Source organism: Peromyscus maniculatus, chromosome 10, assembly GCF_049852395.1.
Source record: "Peromyscus maniculatus bairdii isolate BWxNUB_F1_BW_parent chromosome 10, HU_Pman_BW_mat_3.1, whole genome shotgun sequence".
Taxonomy (NCBI): domain Eukaryota; kingdom Metazoa; phylum Chordata; class Mammalia; order Rodentia; family Cricetidae; genus Peromyscus; species Peromyscus maniculatus.
The window spans coordinates 2,649,950-2,671,150 of NC_134861.1; the positions used below are offsets into that span (position 1 = coordinate 2,649,950).

Here is a 21,201-nt window from a genome sequence, read left to right on the forward strand (position 1 = left end):
TGTGCCCCCAGAGTACCCCCCATCCACCAGATCAGACTCATTGTTTGCAGTGATGGCATCTACTGGCACAGGGAACCCTGCCGGCCTGCCTGCTCCTGAGCTGGTGTTGGCTCTAAGTCCCGCTAGGAAATTGCTCATTACAGCAGGGGTGAAAATGTGCATCAGATTCGCAGTTTATTTTGAAATAAATTTGGGGGAGTGGGAAAGAGATGGTTTCAAAAGAAAGGCCTCCAGGCATAATGCAGACATTGGCAGGGTCCCAAACCCTGACCCCAAATCTCAGCTCAGGAGATTCCCTCCATGAAAGACACCCCCCCACCCCCCCACCCCCCCGCCTCACACTTTATGTCAGTGGATTTTCACTCTTGCCTCGGTGTGTGGAACTTTCCAGCTCCCAGGCTTAGTCTCTGGCCCCAGGAGGCTTGGATCCTTTCTTCCCCTCGGGGTATGTGGCCATCCCTCCAGTGCCTAGATTCTGTGTTCATGGTCCGTGGCGGCAGCGGCGGCGGCGGCGGCGGCGGCAATAGTGACAGGGTGGGCACAAAGGGCCCGACTCTGGTTGTGGTACCAGGGAGCAGGCTCCAAGAAGGCTGAGCCCGAGGACCACCTTGGCTCTGGAAGCAGCTACTCTGTCTGAAAGGCCCAAATGTGTTGACAGGAATATCACATGAGTCAGATCTGCCCCGGACCGACGGCGTCAGCTCCCTGGCCCTCACAGCTGCCTGTTTGCATCGACAGGGAAACCAGAGTACTGAGACAGGTGTTGGCTAGCTAGACCACAGGACACTACTCACAAGCCTCCCCCAGGGCTGTGTCTGCCTCAGGGGTCACGCAGGAGAGGTAGGGGTGAGAGTAGTTCCCTCTAGCCTTCTCCCCTTGGAGGACTTGAGATGTCCTCCCCTTTCAGCCCCTCCCCCAGACTCCACCTCTCTGCTGTGCTTTGGAGAGTGGCATGGCTTCTGCCTCTTCCCCTGCTCCTCATGCTCTCTGCAAAGTAGCCCCCATCACCCCACAGTGGCTCTTACCAGGACTCAGCCCCTTGCCCTGGCGTTCTCTGTCCCTGTCTTCTGGCGGGCAGGGACCATGGCAGCTTTCCGAGCTTGGGTAGTGAACTGCCTCACTGAGCCTGTCTCCATTTCCTCACAGGTGAAGCTGGAGTAACAACCTCTCAGTGCAGGACTGGTTTAGAGAGGCTCAGCACCCCCACCAGGGTTAGCACTTCCAGCTGGTCTCCCATGGCAGGCCCGCCACATCCCACCTCTGCCAGCCTTCCCGATGTCTCCGCCAGGCCCTCCATTCTGATTGAGGGGCCCCGTCCCTGGGCTCTTCCCAGGGCTGTGTGCAAAGCAAACAAACCTCAGAAGTCACCAGCTCTGACCGCAGCCAGGCCATGTTCTTGGTCTCCGTAACCTGCAGCCTGGCCTCGGGGTTCAGGTCCACCCTGGCCGAGAAGCTTTCAGCATCTGTGGAGTCCTCCCAGCTCCAGTGTGGGAGCCGGAGCAGAGGCCTGCAACCCCAGGCCCAGCGACCTGCTGTGAGCCAAGATGGCTCTGCTTGGGGAGGAGGAGGAGGGGAGAAGTGTATTCAGAGGACAGCTGGGTTGCTTGGGAACCTCGCCATTACGATTCCTCAATAATGAGCTGTAGGGAAGGTGAGAGCAGAATTAACTCCAGAAGACTTATTTACAACTAGGGTCCTCGGCAGCCAAATTCTTATTGAAAAACAATACGCAGATGTTGCATGAGCTTTTCCAGAGAGAGGAGGGGGAGAGAGAGAGAGAGAGAGAGAGAGAGAGAGAGAGAGAGAGAGAGAGAGAGAGAGAGAGAGAGAGAGAGTGCCTGTGGCCTGTGTGGGGGCAGGTGGATCAGTGTTCTGGCACAACAGCACCATTCATTTGTTAACATTCCCTGCTCTGTGCCGTGATGGCTCCATGAGCCCCTCAGTCCTCCCCCAGTCCTGAGCTGTTTCTCAGGTGGGTCAAGTGTTCCCTTTGCCAGGGTTCCTCTGGCGGGACACCGCTATTGCTCCCCTTTATTCTCCAGCTAGCTCCTCCTTCCCACATCCCAGGCCTTCACATCTCCATGCTGTCTCTGGCCATTTTCTTCCTTGGCTCCCCAGTCAATAGGTGCCCGCTTGTCTTCCAGGCAGCCATGGCTGATCCCGCCCCACCAGCCTCAGGGCTGCTCATCCAGGAAGCTGCTCTCTTTTGGCCTGCAACCCAGAATGCCACCTCTTTCCGCCCATGCCCACACTCTGAGAGCTGTGTGTGCAAGCCAAGGCTTCCCCAGATTGAGCTGTGTATTGGGCAGGTGTTGTCCCCTCTGGCCCTTTGGAACCAATAGCATGTTGGAGGCACCGGGGTTCTCCCAGGGCTGCCAAACCCAGCACGGAGCCCTATCCCCTCTGCAGCCCAGAGCTAAGGTGGCTGGCTCTGCCCTGCCCTCCCAGGGACATGCCATGCTTGCCTGGTTTCCATAGTGATGTCAGTTTCCCATGCCAACTGTCTTTGGGAGGATTATGAATTCATTATTTCACATGTAGGTCTTGCACTCCGCCTCCTTCTGCTTCAGATTTCGATGTCTTGGCGAGCACTTTATCCATTTATCATCAGATGAAGAAGAGCACGGGTTGAGTCTGAGCCCAGGTTGTCCTTTCTCTTGTGTGTGGGCCCACAGATGGTCGGTGGGGTAGATCCTGGGGCTCTGGAGCTGCGGGTTTTAATGATTTGCATTTGAACCGAGCTGCTGTGTAGCTGCCTCCACAGAGACCAGGAGCATGTGGCATGGAGCTTCATCTCTTTGGGGTCTCGTATCCTGCGGAGGATGCTGTGTTGACTTCTCCTCATCTAGCCTCAGTTTCCATGTGTGGTGGTGCCCATGACAGCTCCTTGCTTAACTGTCATGATGGTTGTGTAAGCTGATAGAAATAGGGTGCCTGCATGCTGGGGAACCCTGGAAGGGCAGAGTCAGCTCAGGCTGGAGGCTGTGGGGCTGGTGGGAAACTGAGCACAGCTGCCCAGTGCTGGCATGTGCCATAGGGGCAGGAAGAGGGCAGTATGGGCAACCCGAGCTAAGAGGACATCAGAGGGGACATCAAGGAGTAGACTTGGGGATCTCCACATTAACATCTGTTGTCGAAGATCTTGGTGGTATGTTATAGTCAGTTTGCTTCAGCTCTGGATCCTGCAGAGGCCAGATGTGTGGGTCTGGCATTTATAATCTGGGTGTTCCTAAGTCAGTGGTTGGTGCGATGAAAGTACTTGCTATTTGACACAGGTTTGTTGAGGTATAATTGGTATGCTCTAAAGCATGCATGCCTTTTAAAGTGTGTTCCTGGGTAAGTTTTGATCATGTAATATGAGCAGCACTGGTACTATGCTCCCCCATAGCAGCACCCAGCAGCCCAGGACCTTGCCCTTTGTACTCAGTGCCCTGGCACCTGTGGCTCTGTCTCTCATTCAAACATGCTGCCTTTCCCAGAGTGCTGTGTAAGGAGACTAATGTGGAGTGTGCCATCTTCGGAGGCAGGCTTCTTTCACACTCATGGAAATCCTGCATGTTAGTCTGCATTTTATTTCTGTGGCAAATACTCCTATAAGGAGAAAAGATCTATGATGGCTTGTAGTTTCAAATGCACAGCTCAGCCCATGGAGGCAGAGCATCATGGTGGGAGGGCATGCATCATGGTGGGAGAGCATGCATCATGGTTGAAAAGCATGCATTATAGTGGGGGGGCATGTATCATGGTGAGGGATATGCATCATGGTGGGAGAGCATGCATCATGGTAGAAGAATATACATCACAGTAGGAGAGCATGCATTATGGTGGGAAGGCATACATCAAGGTGGAAAGGCATGCATCATAGCGGGAGGGCATGCATCATGGTAAAATAGCATACATCACAGTAGGAGAGCATGCATCATGGTGGGAGGGCATGCATCAAGGTGGAAGGGCATACATCACAGTAGGTGGACATGCATCATGGTGAAGGGCATGCATCATAGTGGGAGAGCATGCATCATGGTGGGAAGAATATACATCACAGTAGGAGAGCATGCATCATGGTGGAAGGGCATGCTGAGGCAGACATACTCATCTCATGGTGGCCGTAGAAAAGCAAGGAAAGGACTGAGGGTCCTAGAATCTTGTTTAAGGTCATACCCCTCAGTGACATCACTTCCTCCAACTAGGTCCCAACTCTTAGTTTCCTCCCGAAATAGCTCCCCAAGATGGAACCAAACCTTTAATATCCAAACCTGTGGGACACTTAATGTTTAGCTGGTGATGCCTACAGACCATCTGTGTGGTGTGCGGCAGGAGTTTGTTCCTTTATGGTACTTTCTGGTCTCCTGACACACAGGCCAGCAGTTTCTTTATCCTGTCCCTGACTGAAGGGCATCTGGTCAGTTTCTATGTTCCTTCCTGTCATGTACAAGCTGCTGTGAACCCTGCACTGGTCTTTGTGTAGACATACACCGCTGTTTCTCTCGGATGAATACCAGGTGGGGTCACTCATGTGTGAAAGGATGGATTTAACTTCATAAAACAATGCCAAATTGACTCTGGGACCATTGAGTCCCAACCCTGGGTCAGGAGAGCGTCAGTTACTCCATCCTCGGAGCTCCCTGCACTGCCAACTCTTATATTTTGGGTGTTCTCCAAAGTGTAAAGGTTTGCATTGTGGTTCAATTGACGTTTCTTTAGTAACTGATGACACTGAACCCATCTTCCTGGCTCATTTGCTGTCTGCAGGTTTTCTTTGGCAATGGGAGTGCTCCAATATGGGTCTTTGTCATTCTCCCCATTAGACTGGCTTGTAGGCACATTTGCGGGGGCGTTTTCATGATTGGCGATGAAGCGGGCTTCCAATTAATGAAGGAGCATCCAGCCGTCTCCCAGGGAAGCAGCATCCCTGGACAGGCGGGTCTGCAATGTATAAGAAAGGGAGCTGAACACGCAGGAGAGAACAAGCCGGTAAGCAGTGATCCTCAGTGGTCTCTGCTCAGCCTCTGCCCCAGCTTCCCTTGATGATGGGATAATTCACTGTAAAGTGCAACCAAGTAAACCCCTTCCTCCCCAAGTTGCTTTTGGTCAGTGTTTTAACACAACAAAAGAGAAACTAACTAAAATACTTCCCTTCCTCTCTTCCCCTCCTCTTATTGTCCCCACCCCTTCCCTTTGAGGTGCTGGGGGTGAAGCCCTGGCCTCCCAGGTACTATGCTGGACGCTTCACCCAGCCCAGCATATCCCAGCCCCTCCATCTCGTAAGTGCTAGTTGTTAGGTCCAAAAGAAACTCGGGACAAACATCTAAGTTTTTAGTCAGGTAGATCTAGTTTATTCATATTTTTTTTTCAATGTGTAGACCAGGCTGGCCTTGAACTTGTGATCCTCCTGCCTCCGCCTCCTTCAGCAAATCCTACTGGCGTGTGCCACCACAACCGGCCATATTTTTTTTCTATTGTGTTATACACATTGATGTCTCAGCTGCCAATCTTTAGCTAACTCCAAGTTGCCGATTTCCTGCCCAGCAAACTCTGGAAGGTTGATGGTTCCACTTTATCCTTGGCCCTGGGGTCCATTCTGAGTTCCCGGTTGTCTGGGATGTGGGGTGGGGACTGGGAGACTTGTTCAGAGTGGAACTTTTGCTCATTTGTTCAGACCCTGTACCAGTCAGCCTCCCAGGATGAGACAAGGCACGGCAGAGGGGCGGTGTGGACTCAGCCAGGCTCCTGTTGCGGCCCAGGCTTTTCCAGTGTGTGATTGGGGGTGGAGGGGTGGGGCTGGGGGAGATCTGGGTAGCACTACCCCATCCCTGGATGAGGCCAGCTCGGCATGGCTATCTGTTCTTCCCTCGATCCAGGCTGCCACTGAGGCCCTGGCCTCTCAGATGGGCAGGAGTGATGCCTCAGTTACATCTGGCCAAACCACCTTGTGAGTCCCATGGTTAGACCTTCCCTCCTTGTCCTGAGGCCATGCCTTCAAGAGCTGGGCATTTCTCTGGAGCAGCTTTTGACCCTGTCACACCTCTGACATGGGCTCAGGTTCCTGAAGGTTCACTCAGCCACCCAATTACCCTACTTCCGCCCGCACTGGTCAGTTTAGACAGACAGTGGGACTTCCTGCAGGCCCAAGTGGACTTCAGGGCTGGACGGACTCTGTGGGAGAGGAGCTTGTCTTCTCAGGGGAACTTAGTCGCAGGTAAGTCTTCATCTGGTTCCTCACAGAGAAATGTGCAGCCAGCTCCCAGTGTCCCCAGCGACAGGGACAGAATGTGAGGGAGATTAAATCAGCACATATGACGTAAACACATAAGCCAGGTGACTGTAAGAACTTGAAGCCAGGTCAGGAAGCAGCGCTTGGCTCGAAGTCGGAGCACATCTCCATGCAGCTGTCACAGACGCGACCTCTCCTGCTGCTCAGTGTTTGCCCAGGTTGCAAATAGCTTGCTTGCTGGAGAAAAGCAGGAACAGGCAGAAGAGTGAGGAACTGACTCATGACAGCCTGGAGCCATTGCTCATCATGTAGATGCAGACGCCATTCTTGCCTGTGTGCTTTTTGCATGCATGTCTGTGGGCACACGCACACTTCTACTGTGAATGCGTGCATGCACATGTGTCTGTGGGCCCCTGGGGAGGTGTGTGTGTGTGTGTGTGTGCGCGCGCGCACACACACACACACACACACACACACACACATCTCTGTGGGGAGTTTTTATGGGGATGTGTACATACATACGTCTGGATTGGTTCCTATGGAGCTGTGCAAGTACACATATTTTTAAAGTTACCATAAAGAGATCATGTGCCACATTCCAGTTCAATAAGTACTTACAGCTGTCGGCTGGACCCTGGCTCTGCTCTAGGGCTGGGAACGAACATGGTTTGTGTCTGCAAAATCAGGAAATAGACACGTAAACAGACATTTTAGAGTCCGTGTGGAAAAAGGGAAGACGTGCCATGTATACCTCCCAACACACTGTGTGGTAGTTAAGTGTTTCTGCTACAGTTTCTGGAATGGCCCTCGATTGGGCTGGTCCCTGGCTTGTTATTATAAATGCAATGTTATTATAAAGTGCAGTGAGCATGGACTCCAGCCTGGGATGCTGACAAGCAGATGTGTCGGCACAGCCCCAGAGCCTCGATGTGATGGTGGTGACAGCTTAGATCTCTGCCAAGGGTTCTGAGGCTAAGGAAGGGGTGCATCAGAAAGCCACATGACCCTGTGCACTACAGGATCTCAGGAGATGCCCATCACTGGTTCCCCAATGCATGCCACGACCACATCTTGATGCACGTGAAAATAATCTTGCCAAATTTGCACCATCATTAACTTTCAATCATGGTCAATTTTAGACGAGGCTCTTAATTCAAGTTTTTTGTCTTTGTCACAGTGATGGAGAGGGCTCTGTTTTTAGCCGCAGGGGATGGTGATGGGGCCCTCCCTCACCCCCTTGGAGGAAGGCTCGCTGCCACAGCTGAGATAGAGCTCATCATCCCGGAAGCTTGCCAGGGATAGGAGGTGATGTGTCTGCTGTAGTAACAGTTTCCTCCAACCAGGGAGCCTTCGGGTTGATGTTCTTAAGATGCAGTTCAGCCACACACTTGGCCCCTGCAGTATCATCTGCAGTCCTTCCTTTGGAGAAGGAGGCACTGGGTACGCCCTGGGGAGAGCTTGTAAAGTGGATTTCAGGAAGGAAAATGTTTCATGTCCAGAAACTTCCATCCTCCCCACGGGAGCTGTCATATACCCGCTGTTCACTAAGAACCTAAGAGCGTGTTTTCTCCTGGCTTTAGTGATAACCAGATTGAGATGAATGGCTTGCAGAAGCCAGGGTCACTGTTGTTCATCACAGATGTGCTTTAATGAAATACACAAATAATGAAAGAAGTGGCTCTCCGTGGCCACACAAAGGAGACAGATGTGGCCGCTGAGAGTTACCCATTGGGCCCTTGACTTCAGCTCCCTGGCTGATACCCACAGCCCATGGGTCCTCTCTGGGGAATTGAATGCACCCTTATAGGTATGACTGCTTCCCTGCTTCAGGTACAGGCTTCTCATGAAGTCTCTCAGTGCCCCCCCCCCACCACCAATCTTGGCCACTCTCTGGAGCCACCCTCATCTCATTCTGGTTGCCTGGGCAGATGGGAGCCAGATCCAGTCTGTCTTGCCCATCCTATGGCTGTTAGAGGGGAGCTCACTCCCTAACCCCGTGCAGCCCACCATTGCTGGGGAACAGCCCCAATTCCAAATGAATCTGCTTGAGACAGTCACCAGGAAAGGCCTTGTGTCAGGGCCCCTCTTTTTCTGTACTTCGTGCCCCTTGGTTTGTGTCTGTCATGTGTGTAGTGCATATGTCTCATCTGAACCCCAAATGTATGGTTGTCATGAGGTCCTGCTGGCTCCCGATACTGTGGTGGGAACAGTGGCTGAGAAGTCAGGCTTCTGGGAACAGTGGCTGAGAAGTGGAATCTCCTGTACTACTGCTTTGGGGCTCAGTGGTTCAGTGGTAGAGCAGATGACTAACATAAACAAGGCCCTGGGTCCCATCCCCAATAACGCAAAAGCAAATGTAAGGTTATTGAGACATGTTTGTCGTTCACTTTCTGGCTTATTGGTTTATGGCACGTTCATCAAGAGCTGGAGCAGCCCAGAGGGAGGTCAAGGGTATTGTAGGGTTTGTATAGTGTGGACAAAGATGCAGATGCAGCCTGTGTGGTCCAGGTTAGAAATGTACAGGTCCAGCTAAACTGTCATCTGAGACACGCAAACCTAAAGGCTGCTTGGTGACATGCTGGGATGCAGAGTGGAAGTGTCTCCATCCACAGGAGAGCCGGAGAGCCATAAGTGGTGCTGGCTACCCTCTCAACCCTCCTTCCACCATGGGCGGGAGGATGTCCCAGCTGATTAGTTCATACACACATTGCTCAAGGCTCTGGGAGATTGGCCCTGTGCCCACAGCCACGTAGCCAGGGGAAGCAGAACCTTCTAAGCCTCTGGATTCCTTTTCTAAGCAGAGGCAAGGGACTCACTAGAAATATGTTGGATTTACACCAAACCCCTCTCAAGTGCTACATTCCTCTAGGCCACGCTATGCTTAGAGAACATGCTGCAGACAGCTGCGGAGACCTGCTCTAGAAATCACCAAATGTTGTTTTTAAAAAACGCCTTAAAATATCAAGTCTCGGGCCTTCGGAGCACAAATGTAACGAGTCTTCTTCCGCTGCCCTATATGCCGGCTCCGTCTGTCTAATTGGCTGCCCTGAGCCTCAACTGGGGACACACTGGAAGATTCCTAGGCCTCCAAGGTTCTCAGCTATGGCAACTTCTGTCAATGACATGAACGTTAGCAGAACCCAGGGCCTCCTCCTGACCATCCTCAAAGCGGCGGTGACCTTGCAGAGATTGCAAAGGTCACAGCTGTGCAAGGACCACAGACGTCTGTCCTCACAGAGACTGAGGGCTCAGGGTGAGCCTCCACTCAGGGCCTGGCTTCTCAGAGAGCAGCTGCCTGAGCTTGTGGGCCCTGCCTTCGGCCCCGGCGATGTCTAGGTTAAATGACGGCATTCCCTGGTGTATTAGGTATTTTGTTGTTGCCGCTGTGACAGAAACAGCCTGAGGAAGAGTTTCTCTGGGCTCCCAGTCTTAGGGCACAGTCCATTGTGTCTGGGAAGGCGTGGTGACAGGACCTTGATGTAGCTGGTCACATAGTGTCCACAGTCAGGAAGCAGAGGGAGAGATGGATGCTGGTGAGCTCGCTTTCTCCCAGGACCCCATCCCATGGGATGCTACCTGCCCATGTTGATTGAATCTTCCCTCCTCACTTCTACCTCTTTGGGATCATCTTCACAGACATGCCCTGAGCCTTGTCTCCTAGAGGATTCTAGACACCATCAAGTTTATAGTGTTAAGTACCACACCCCGTGACTGGGCTTTTGGGGTGTCAGGCTTTCTGCAGATGCTTAAGCTATGAATCTCAGGTCCCCCTGATCTCTCATTGGCGGGTTGACAAGTCACGCCCCCTTTCCTTTCTTGGGATGATGTGAAATTTTCTTATTTAAGGGAAAGAAGTAGCTTAGCGAAGAAGAAAACATGACAGTCAGCTTTTTGCGACTGTAATACACCAAGAGTGGCAGCGTCTACCAGGAAAGCTTGGTCTTGGCCCCTGGTTTTGGCAGTTAAACAGCCCATGGTCAGTTGGCTCTGTTGCCTTGGCCCATGGTGGCATCTTGGTGGGAGGGAACACAGATGGGAACAAAAGTGCTCACCTCATGGGAGGCATCAAAAGACAAGCAAGGGACTAAGTTCCCTCAATTCCCTTCCAGAGTATGTTCCAATATTGTGAGGACCTCTGCCCAGACCCCACTTCCTAAGGGCTCCTCTGCTCCCCTCCAGAGGCCTACCCTGGAGGCAAAGTCTTTAATATGTTGGACTTGGGGAGGTGTTTAAGGCCCAGACTACAGTCAAAGTCCCACAAAGGGTACCTTCGTGGGCAGTTCTGCTGCAGATGTTTGTTTCAGGATGACCCTGAATGTCAGACTGAGCTGTCTGATCACCCAGATGTGACTGATCCTGCTTGTGTGTGGATAGGACGGCCACTCGGACATGCTGGTCAGCTGTGTGGGCATCCCTATGCAGTGGCAGCTAGCCAGACACTGGCACGCAGTAGGAGGAGAGGCTTAAGAGAAGCATGCTGTGCCCGAGGCTGCAGGCATCAGAGGCCAGCCTTTCCCAGGACCTGATGTCAGGTCCCTTCCATAAGTACAGCTGAACAATTTCCTCCTTTAGGAACCCCATATCCACATGTCCCCATACTCCCCTCCTCCCCGCTGCAGAGGACATAACTTCAGCTCCTCCCACCATCCACCAAAGCAGTTTTTAAACCTCTGTGAAGGCTTTTCCCAGGGAGCAGGCACCTCTAGCCCCCTCCCCCAGACAGCCCCGGGAGAGGCACAGTCATTGCCCTGGGCATCCCGTCCCATGGCACTGCATAGCCTCTGTCTCGCAGCTACATGCAGCTGGGTACCTGGGCTCCAGAGGGGAGACTGCAATTAAGAACCATCAGAGAAGTCAGTCACACAATGGCCCCCAAATGGGACAGAAGCCCTTCCTTCCCCAGCCCTTGCAGGCCCAGCCTGGACTGGGCACCACGGTGTCTGCCTCAGCTGGTACCCAAGCCTCATCTTCCTGAGCATGCCAGAGGCCATTGCTCCCAGCTGACCCTGCTTACCACTTCCTCCTTCAGCAAGGGTGGCCTGCCGCTGCCCAGTGCCAGGCCGTTCAGCTCTGACATGATAGTTTGTTTCCAATAGAGACTATCAGAGACAGAGCACATATGGCCGTCTGCTGGGATCTGGGGGGAAGAGGAGGGTCTGCGAGCTAGTTAAGGAATTTCTGGTTTCAAAGTAGGCTCAGCAACTCTCATCCACCTGCAGGAGATACCCCAGGCACTTCTGGTATTGAAGCGTCTGAGCAGAAACGGCACCAAGGCCTGTCCAATTACCTCTCATTGCCAGAAATAGATCTAAGAAATGCCAGCTCTTTCAGGTAGGAGCTCATGAGCGTCGTGTTGAACAGCAGAGGCAAGAAAAATAAAAAAAGAGAACCATGTAATTTCATTAATAACTTTTGCTTACAGTGACTATTAAGAAAGAGTGATCGGTGAATTAAAACTCAATCAGGTTCTGAAAAATGGAGAGTAAATAATATTTGCAAGGGATGGCTGCAGTGGGAAAGCCTGCAGAGACCCGCCCATTAAAACACACATTATCCCTTAAACAGAGTCAAGGTAGAAATGCAATTCTCTACAGATCAGTAACGCTCATACATTTATTTTCTGCTGGCTGATTTTGATTTATGGGGTCCTTTCCCAGCTCATTCTCAGCTCCTCTCGAAAGTGCTGGTTTTGTGCCCATGAAAGGCGGGTGGCTGATGAAGGGGTTAGGCTCTGAGTCATCTGAGCTCCATGGCCACTGCGGGACTCCAGCCTCTTCCTAAGGGCCTGTGGAAGGAGCAAGCAGGGTCTGTTCCTTCTCCTTTCATCTGGGGCCAGTTCTTGTGAGTAGCAGTTAAAGACAGTGGAAAGGGGACCCAGATTTGGAGTTATCAGTTGCCCGTGGGGAGAGTTTCTGGGTACATCACCTTCGCTAGCGGAGCCTCAGTGTTCCCATCTGTGGGAGGCAGCAGTCTGTTGGTTTGTTGGGCTGTCATAACAAAGTGTCCAGATGTGGCATAGCAGCAGGAATGTGTCTTGGGTCTCACCTCACTCCTTGGGGGCTGGAAGTTGGAGAACGCAATAATTCCATCAATTCCCGCCTTTGTTGGCTATATACATCACTCTCTCTGCTTGTCTTAGGATGTAGCCACTGTTTTGTCTTGGACGAGGAGGCCTGTCTGGGAATGTCAGGCCATTTCACCTTGAGATCTTAAGTGACACACACAAAGACTCAAGACCACAGTCAGGTCCTGGGCCTGGGACCATTTGGGTTACCACTCAGTCTACCCCATCTAAGAACTGCAGGACTCCAGATATTCCACTACTTTGGCCTGGCCAAACTGGGGAGCGGGTCCCCAAAGTCATCCCAGATAGGGGCCCTGAAGTGAGGCCTGGGGTATAGAGAGGTTCTGGGGAGGTGGGACAGAGGGAAAAAGCCTAAAGTTTGCTAGAAAAGAATCTCAGGCTTAGCAGGGTGGCCATGTTCAGGTGAGCCATACATCTGTCCATCCTCATGTTCGAATGACTGAGTTTAGGGGCTGTGGCCTTGTGTGTTTAATTGTTCAGTCCCCAATCCTTTAAAGTACTTGTGGCAAATGCAGGGATGGGAGCCCCTGTCCCCGAAAGCCTAGCAAGGGCCTTTGATGCCCTGAGGAGCTGACCAGGGCAAACCTTACCTGTGTGGGAGGTGGCCCTTCTTTCACGCTGGCCTGCTTCTCTGATCCATGTTGGCAACAGCTTTGCAACTCAATTGTGCTGAGTTTCGCTAGGTGGAGGAGTCACAGGAACTGTGAATACAGACCCCCCCCCCCACCCTCTCAAACCAGAGCTAGCATCCACCTCTGCAGAGATGATGGAGGCCTCAGTCGGTCCTCTTCTGGAATGGTTCATTATCACAGAGTGTGATTGGAGTACCGGTGACAGTGTGGTGCTGATGCATAGACTGCATTCCCGGCAAAGGCCACACAGGAACGGGGGCCTCCATTGCTGCCTGCCCGCACAGGCTGCTGTCTAGGGCTTCGTGGCTCAGGGTGGGAGGAGTTGATTCTGCAGAGACTACACTTCAGGCTGTGAATCTGGTCAGAGCCGGGACTCAGATGGTTGCCACCTGCTCTATCATTGCTTTCTCATCTGGCAAAGGGCACTCTTTCCCCCCCAGCAATGCTGACGGCAGCCAAACGAGGCTGTGCGGTGGTGAGAAGTCAGGCTAGAAGCCCATATCGCCACCTCTGGGCGGTGTGACTTTGGGCAAACAAACCTCCCTCATTGTGCCCCAGCTTCCCACAGATGGGGCAACATGTCTCCCAGGGAGTAGAGCTATAGAGGTTTAAGAGATGTGACGTCCATGTAGAGGGCTCAGTAGGACCTTAATAAGGGGGTGGTATGAGAATTGCCTAGCTTTGTGACAAGAAGATGCATCCCTGATGTCCATGTTCTGTCCAGTTAGTGAGCAGAGGTAGAAACCAGTATCCCAGCCACACCACCTCCCCGGAGGCCCAGCTAGCTGTGCAGATGGTGTGGGAGCCTCTTCAACATCTCTCCTTAAACTCCTCTAGATGACAAGTGTCCACAAGGTGAGTTATGACAAATACCAAGGCTTATCCCTGGTCTAGTTGTGCATCTGGTGCCCCCTGAGACCTTGCCTTGGTTATGAAAGCTCTTGTTTGGCACCAGCTCCTGGCTTCTCTCGGTGAGGAAGGGCGGTGGGCACTTGCAGGCTGGGTCACATGGGTCACATTCCTGTTCCTGCTTCCCCTTCCTCCTCTCATCTCCTCTCCCATCAGCCAGGGGAGACTGCGCTCCGGATTCCTGGAGACATAGGTGATGGGCTTGGTCCTCGAGAAGGAAGGATGGGGTCCAGATGGAGGGTGTTTCCTGGCACACAGGGGGCCAGGAGGTGTTTGAGGACGGGCCTCTCCTGCGTTTAAAGCATTTTTATTTTTTCATCTGACTGGTGTATCTTTTAAGTCCTCTCTTATACACTGTTACTTTGAAATAATAAGAAAACAGTAACAAGTTGGGAAAAACATTTTAGCAGAGTGGCGGGGGGGGGGGGGGGGGCTCTCTTCCGCTTCTCCCAGAGCTGGCACTCTATGTGGCCCCGGGCAGAGGTAACCAGGAGCCTGACCCTTCACAGAGAGCTGCCTCTGGGCTTTGGTGGCTAGGGCCTGCCTCCGAGTGGCCACAGGCTTTTTGTCTCTTTCCTTGGCATCCTCCAAGAGGCAGAGGGGCGGGAGCCTGGAAGGCTCTGGCAAATGCTTCCCACTTTCTTCCTCCTCCTTCCCTTTTCCTCCACTTCCTCCCCTCTCCCCTTCCCCAGTCTCTTCTCTCCTCCTTCTTTCCCCTCCTCCTCCCTCTCCTAACCAGAATCCTAACCCTAACCCTACCTCTAGCCCTAATCCAAGCTCTGGTCCTAAGTAGTCTAACAAGGTCTGAAAGTTCATTCCTAACCTTATCCTAACTCTAGCTTTAACTTTTGCCTCTGCTTAGCCCAAAATCAAACCCAGCCTTGGTCTTAGTTCTGGCATGAACCCCTAGACCTAACCCCAAGCCTGACCTTAAACTCCGCCTCCTCAGTGACATACCCACTCTGCACAGGCTACACCCTGAACTCACTCACTCTTCACTGCATCCCGGGGGGCAGAATGCTTTCTCCCAGCCCAGGGCTAGAAGTGGGCTCCTTCCAGTCTTCAGCTGGAGCTGCCCAGGACATCTGAGTTTCAGGTGGAGGGACATCTGCAGACTAGCTAGCTCCAGATGTGGAGTTGCCAGGTCAGAAGACAAATGGGTTTGAGATTTCTTTAGCTGCTCTGATTTTCCCCTGTATAAAGGCAGGGCTGCTAATGCCCCCCACTACAGCATGTAGAAGGGTCCTTGAAAGAGTCTTGTTGGTGAACAGGCCTGTCTTTCCCACCCTGCCTCTGGCTCTTCTAAGGTTTTCCTCTGTGTCTGGATGGCAGCTGAGATGATTCCAAGAGAGGACCATTGGGTAGCTGTAAGAATAGCCTCTGTGGTTGAGTATGGTATTCCTGGTGAGGGCTCTTGGATCTGACCAACTCCTGCCCCACCTGGGTGGCTGGGGACACTGAGGCTCAAGCAGGCTAAGTGTGTGGCCTGCACCAGAGATGGCCATCTTTGACTCAGCATGAGCCCCTGACCATGGCCCCATAGATACCTGAGTCACTGGCACACGGCTGCCTCCAAGGCCTCCAACCCTTGGGCCTCTAGAGTGATGGCCAGCCTGCTTCATGATGGGGGGGGGGGTGGTCATTCTGGGGCTGGGGCTCTTGCTCCCTGTCCCCAGATGTGGCTACCCACCTGTGGTCCTTTGCACAGTAGATACATTGTCATCTGCAGAGCATGGCTGCGGGCCTCTGTAAGCTTAACTAGGCCATGTCTAATCCCCTCTGGCCCAGAGGGGCCTCCTGAGAGCCTAGTAGTCCCAGAGCTTCTGGTTTGCTGGGAATTTGGGGCGAGTGCTCTTTCTGGTGAGTGATTTCAAAATGGTCTCCAGGCTACGCTTTCCCCAGGGACAGCACTTCACAGGGTGTCACATCTTTGCACAACCATTCTCTGAAGGGCAGCGACCTTTTGATGAGGTCGTGATGGAGCCGGGAACTCCATGTTAGAGACTTGAGTTGAGGTCTTATTTAGCCTTGAGCAGCCAGGGGACAGAAGAAGTAAGCTTTGGCCCTGTGGAGCCTGGGGAACTGCTGAGGCCCAGGAGAGCCAGGACTTTCTAGAACAGGATGGAAAGTGTGGAAACAGGTCAGCCCGGCAGAAGCACTTGCTCTCCCAGGGGTCAGGAGCCTGTGGCTTGCTGCAGGAAGCACCCTCTTAGGAGGACTCCACAGCCTCTCCAGAACACTGTGCATCGAGACCCGTGAGTGTGGCCACTGCTGCTCTGTGCTGGGTGGCACACGCCGCATCACGTACACCCTGGCCAGCGCCCTTGCTTAGAGTCTTTAAGCTAAATGCAGAGGCAGAGTTGTCCTGGCTGGGGCCTGGGAGTGCGGGCCCCACAGATGTGGACTCTGGCTGCCTATCCCTGTCAGGGTCCCTGAGCCTGCGGTGTCCAGGCATTTTGCTGGATGACTCCTTGAGGTTGTCCTGCCTTCGTCGTTAAAGTCACCATCCTTTTTACTCGGCCCAAGTGATAGTCACGGTAATGAGGTCTTGGTAGAGTTGCTGCCTGTCAGAGGCTGGCTTACCAGGGACCAAGCAGTGACCATGGGGATGGAGAAGACCAGGCCTCCAGGGAGACAGAGGAGCTCTGATCCCCATGTGGATGAATGGACCATGAGCACAGGGCCAGCTTCTGAATGTGAGTGTCAGAGGTGTGGCCTGACCAGGGTCTGCACAGACAAGTAGATCTGGGAAGCCTGGTGACTGGTCTCGGACTAGGGGGAATGAGACCCCAGGCTAGACCCCACCAAGGGCAGGCTGTCCTCCTGGGGCAGGAGGGTTTGCTAATGCATGGGGCCTCTGTGATAAATGGACCACTGACTCCGGCCTCTCACTTTTCTCATGATTTCTGGTGCTGGATTCACAAGGCCTTCTTCCTTCCTCTTCTCCCTCCCTTCCTGTGGGGAGTCACCCTTCCCCTCCTCTCTGCCTTCCTGGTGCCACGTGGTGTCTGTTGATTGACTGTGAACTGGGCCTGAGAATCTGTTGGCTCCCTCCTGCCTGCCCACCTCCCGCCCCTTTCCTTGTGATTATTCTTGGCTCCAGGAAGGCAAACTGCTTCTGAACCCTTCTCTGCGGGCTGTTCTGAAAGTGTGGACCTCAGTGTGAGGCAAGGGCTTCCCTGGCTTCTAGTCCTAATGCCGCTGAGGAAGCGGCATGTGCTTTGGCGAGCAGACAGGTGAAGGCTAAGCTTAGGGCCATCCTTCAGGTCTATGGGTTGCTCTGCAAAGCGCTGGTTTCTTGACTCACTGTGTTGGGATGAAACCTTGAGGGACAGGCTCAGTGTCACAGGACACTGAGACCCTCCCCTGAGTAGTGATGTTCTGATGTGCCCCCCTGCAGCATCCTGAGAATAGCTGGCCCGGCCAGCAGATGCCGGCGGGGTGTGAGGGAGGATTCGGTGGACTTGCTGACCCACGGCAGTCGCTTTGCAAACCTCAGAGCCCCATTGTCAGGTTATTCGGGAATGAGTTCCACATTGAAGGCGGGGGACAGGCTCAAACGGGCTTACTAGCTGGCTTGGGTTTATCCCCCAACAACACTGTTGGCCAGGCCCTGTTGCTTCATGGGGCTCCAAGTGGTCTCAGATCCTCCATAACTGGATGTCATGGTTAGCTTTCAGGGTGACAGTGCCTTGGAGGTCCACCAAAATCTTTATGTCCTATGCTGGGAAAGTGAGATCACCAGGACTGGGGACAGTGATGAACACTGAACCCAGGAAAGCCCTGGGCTTGGCAGGATATGTGTGCTATTTATGATGCTAGGTGGGTTTCTTAGATAGGTATGTCAGTCTCCTCAGCGTTAAAAGGGAACTGCTGTAACGGCCTCTCCTGTGATGTGCCAGTCAAGGTCAGATGAGCTCTGATGGTCAGCAGAGCAGGCACCCAGCACCCTTGAGATTAAGACCCAGGAGATCAGAAGTGACAGGAGATGCAGGGTGACAGTCAAGGGTGACTAGTGACCACTGCTGCCTCACGGAGCTGCCCTTATTTCCTGCTTGGTGGCCCCTGCCTTCTGGGCAGGGCTCCTGTGGGCCAGGGGTGTGGGCAGCCTCTGTCAAAAGCGCTTCAACATTCCTGCTTCCTGTCTGTGCGGATCAAACTGCCCGCAGCTGTGAGGACTCCACCCATGCTGTAGACGGCTCCTGGGAGGTTTCAGTTGTAGCCAGGACCCCTGAAGGGTGTGTCACAATTCTGAGGTCCTCGAAACCACATCTGATAGAAGCTACTGAAACCGCTTCTGGCCCGACAGGAAGGAGCCTGCTCTCTCTTGAGAAGACTCAGGGCTGAGCCCTGGTTTGGCCCATAGCATGCATGGTTTGGCAAAACATTTGGACTCTGTGTTTTGTTTCTCCATCTGAGGGACAGCGATGCCAATTAGACCATCTTGGGGGCTCTGCATCTGAAGGGCTGAGTGAGCCCCACAACATGGCTACACCCTTGTCAAGGTGTCGCCATGCCCGTGGCTATGGCTGTGGGTCCTCTCCACTGTGTTGTCACTGTTGATCGGGAGACTGGGGACATGGGGTAGGGTGGGTCTTAGGTGGTGACTTCCTTGCTGCCTGGCTTTCCCAGTCCCAGGTCGTCTCAGTGGTCTCCTTGTTGCAGTCCCTAGCAAGACGGTCCCGGACCTCTGACTCGGAAGCCCAAACTTCCACTGGGAGTTACAGGGACGGTGGCACAGGGACTCAGTCCTCCTAAGCAAGGACCGAATGGCATGTCCTCTTTGTGGAAGTGACTTGTGAGTATGCAGTCAGGGTTAAGAAGACCCCTGTCTGGCATAACTGTTTTGATGTTTTGCTGCTTAGGCCCTAACAGCACATTTGTTACCTGGTGTGTACCATGTCCAATACTGTCCAGTGCTCACACTTAAACACAGGACAGAGCTATGTATGAGCTTTGTGGTATGGGGGGGGGGTCATGAGGAGCTGAACCTAGTGTGGGGGTCTGGAAACCTTCTTAGAGGCAGTCTGGGATAGACAGAGGTCTGGAGGCCAATGGAGTGACCAAGAGATGGAGCAGTAGCTTATTTACAGTTCTCTTGCTGGGTAGAGACACCATGACCAAGGCAACCTATCAAAGGAAACATTTAATTGGGGGCTTGCTTACAGTTTCAGAGGGTGAGTCCATATTCATCATGGCAAGCAGGCAGGCAAGCAGGCATGGTTCTGGAGCCATAGCTGAGAGCTTACATCCCGATCTACAGTATGCATGCAGAGACTGAGAGTGTGCAATCACAAGTCTGGGCCTGGCATGGGCTTTTGAAACCTCAACGCCAACCCCCAGTGACACACCTCCTCCACCAGTGCCACATCTGTTAATCCTTCCTAAATAGTTCACCAACTAGTGACCACAGATCCATTTTATGTGAGCCTAGGGAGGCCATCCGCATTCAAATCACCACAGGTAATGCAAGGGCAGAGGGTGCCAGGCGAGGCACTGATTCACAGGACAGGGCTGTATGCAAAGGCCTGGTTGCCGTGGGTATGGCATGAGGCATAGTCTTGAGTGGAGACTGTCCCCAGGAGGCGTGAGTGGACCCATCCACAGCAATAGAATCTGAGTATGAAGGCAGGAGTTCTGGGGAGACTGCCCACCTCTCAGCTTCTGAGCCACCAAGGACCTGGTCCCAGAATGGAGGGTGAGCCCCACCTGGTGGCCTGGGCCATGAACCAGGTTAGGGTGATGATTTCATCCTGGGCAAGTGGGTAAAACTGACTTTGAAGTCCCTTCCAGCTGTCACACTCCAGTTCCTCGGAAGCCCCCTGGGAGAGCAGACAATATGAAATATAAATCAATAGGTTAAGACCACACTTGTCTCCTGCCCAGCAAAGCCCTGTCACTCTGCCCTACCTCTTCTGTATTGGGAGGATCATCTCTGACTCGGGCAGGCCACGTGCTGACGGGAAGGAATCGCTTTGTTCGGAGAGAGGTAGAGGCAATCTTGCCTTCGTTGACAAGGCTCTTCTCTTTAATCATCCCTGCCTCTTGGCTACAAGCCGTCCCAGCTCACCGACACCCGCTCCTTCTGTCTCCCTGCTCTAATCATCAGGGAAAAACAGATATTTGATCAGTCAGCCTCTTGGGACCCATGCCTGCAAAGTTCTGCTCGTGATGAGGGAGGAGCACAGGGGTGGACATGGCCAGTGTGGTAACCCCAAATTAAGGAGACTAAGGACTTCTACCAGAACCAAGTGTGCCCAGGTCCACCTCCCAGGGTTCCCATGGCAACAGGGCTGTTAGGTATTGGTAATATGGACTGGCAGTGAATGAAATGGAATTTGATGTACATGAGAATCCAGCCACTAGCAGAGTAATTGCAGATCAATCTCTGTCTCCCCCTAGGTTGTCTGACTTTCCTTGCTTCCTTCCTTCCTTCCTTCCTTCCTTCCTTCCTTCCTTCCTTCCTTCCTTCCTTCCTTCCTTCCTTCCTTCCTTCCTTCCTTCCCTCCCTCCCTACTTCTTTCCTTCCTTCCCTCCCTCCCTCCCCCTCCCTCCCCCTCCCTCCGTTCTCCCTCCCTCTCCCCCCTCCCTCCCTCCGTTTCTCTGTCTTATATGCATGGGTTTTGAAGACCATCCCAGTGCTTTGGAACACATTTATTTCCATTCTCTGAGCAGTTGCATTTCCTTCACGGCTTTGTCATGGGCCTCCTGTGTATTGAGTAGTTTAACAAATAAAAGTGTCGGCTGGTGATTTATAGACCCCTCTGGCTGTCACCCTCACCTCCCAACCCCTGTCATCACTCTGCAGTCCAGGACAAGGAATTGACAGCACAGCCTCAGAGGCTGGCTTATCCCTGGGTCAGCCACATTGGGCAGCTATTTCCATGGGTTGCCGGGCATGTGCTGGTGCGTTGATGTACAGCCCTGTCTTCAGAAGCTTGCCAAATACGCTTAGTGCTTGTTTGTTTACTTTCATTGATGGGACAAAATACCCAGTGGAAGAATCGTAACGGAGGGAGGGTTTGTTTTACCCCACAGTTGGAGGGCACAGCCCGTCATGGTGGGGAAGGAGCATGAGGCAGCTGGTGGCATTGCATCCACAGTCAGGAAGCAGAGAGAGATGAATGCTGATGCTCAGCTCACTCTCCCCTTTTTACTTTAATCCAGGACTGAGCCCATGGCATGGTACTACCCACCTCATGGTCTTCCCACCTCAATGAACCCAGTCTAGGAGGTCCACCATAGACATGCCTGGAGACTCGTCTCCTAGGCGATTCTAGAACCTGTCTAGTTGACAGTGTTCATTGCCGCCGTGTGCAGACTGGGACCAGAGCCTTGCTGAATATTTGGCCACAGTTTGG

At 53.0% G+C, this 21,201-nt stretch overlaps 1 protein-coding gene and 1 long non-coding RNA gene across 6 annotated transcripts in view; one reads left to right on the forward strand and one right to left on the reverse strand.

Moving 5' to 3' along the window:
• Sorcs2 (sortilin related VPS10 domain containing receptor 2) overlaps positions 1-21,201 on the forward strand; it is a 385,723-nt gene that overhangs the window by 134,501 nt on the left and 230,021 nt on the right. The window lies entirely within an intron of this gene.
• On the reverse strand, positions 11,383-20,284 carry LOC143267502 (uncharacterized). The gene is made up of 4 exons (XR_013042634.1): positions 19,751-20,284; positions 19,007-19,662; positions 12,890-12,978; positions 11,383-12,274 (listed from the first exon to the last, which is right to left on the reverse strand). It is a non-coding gene; the product is annotated as an uncharacterized LOC143267502 (long non-coding RNA).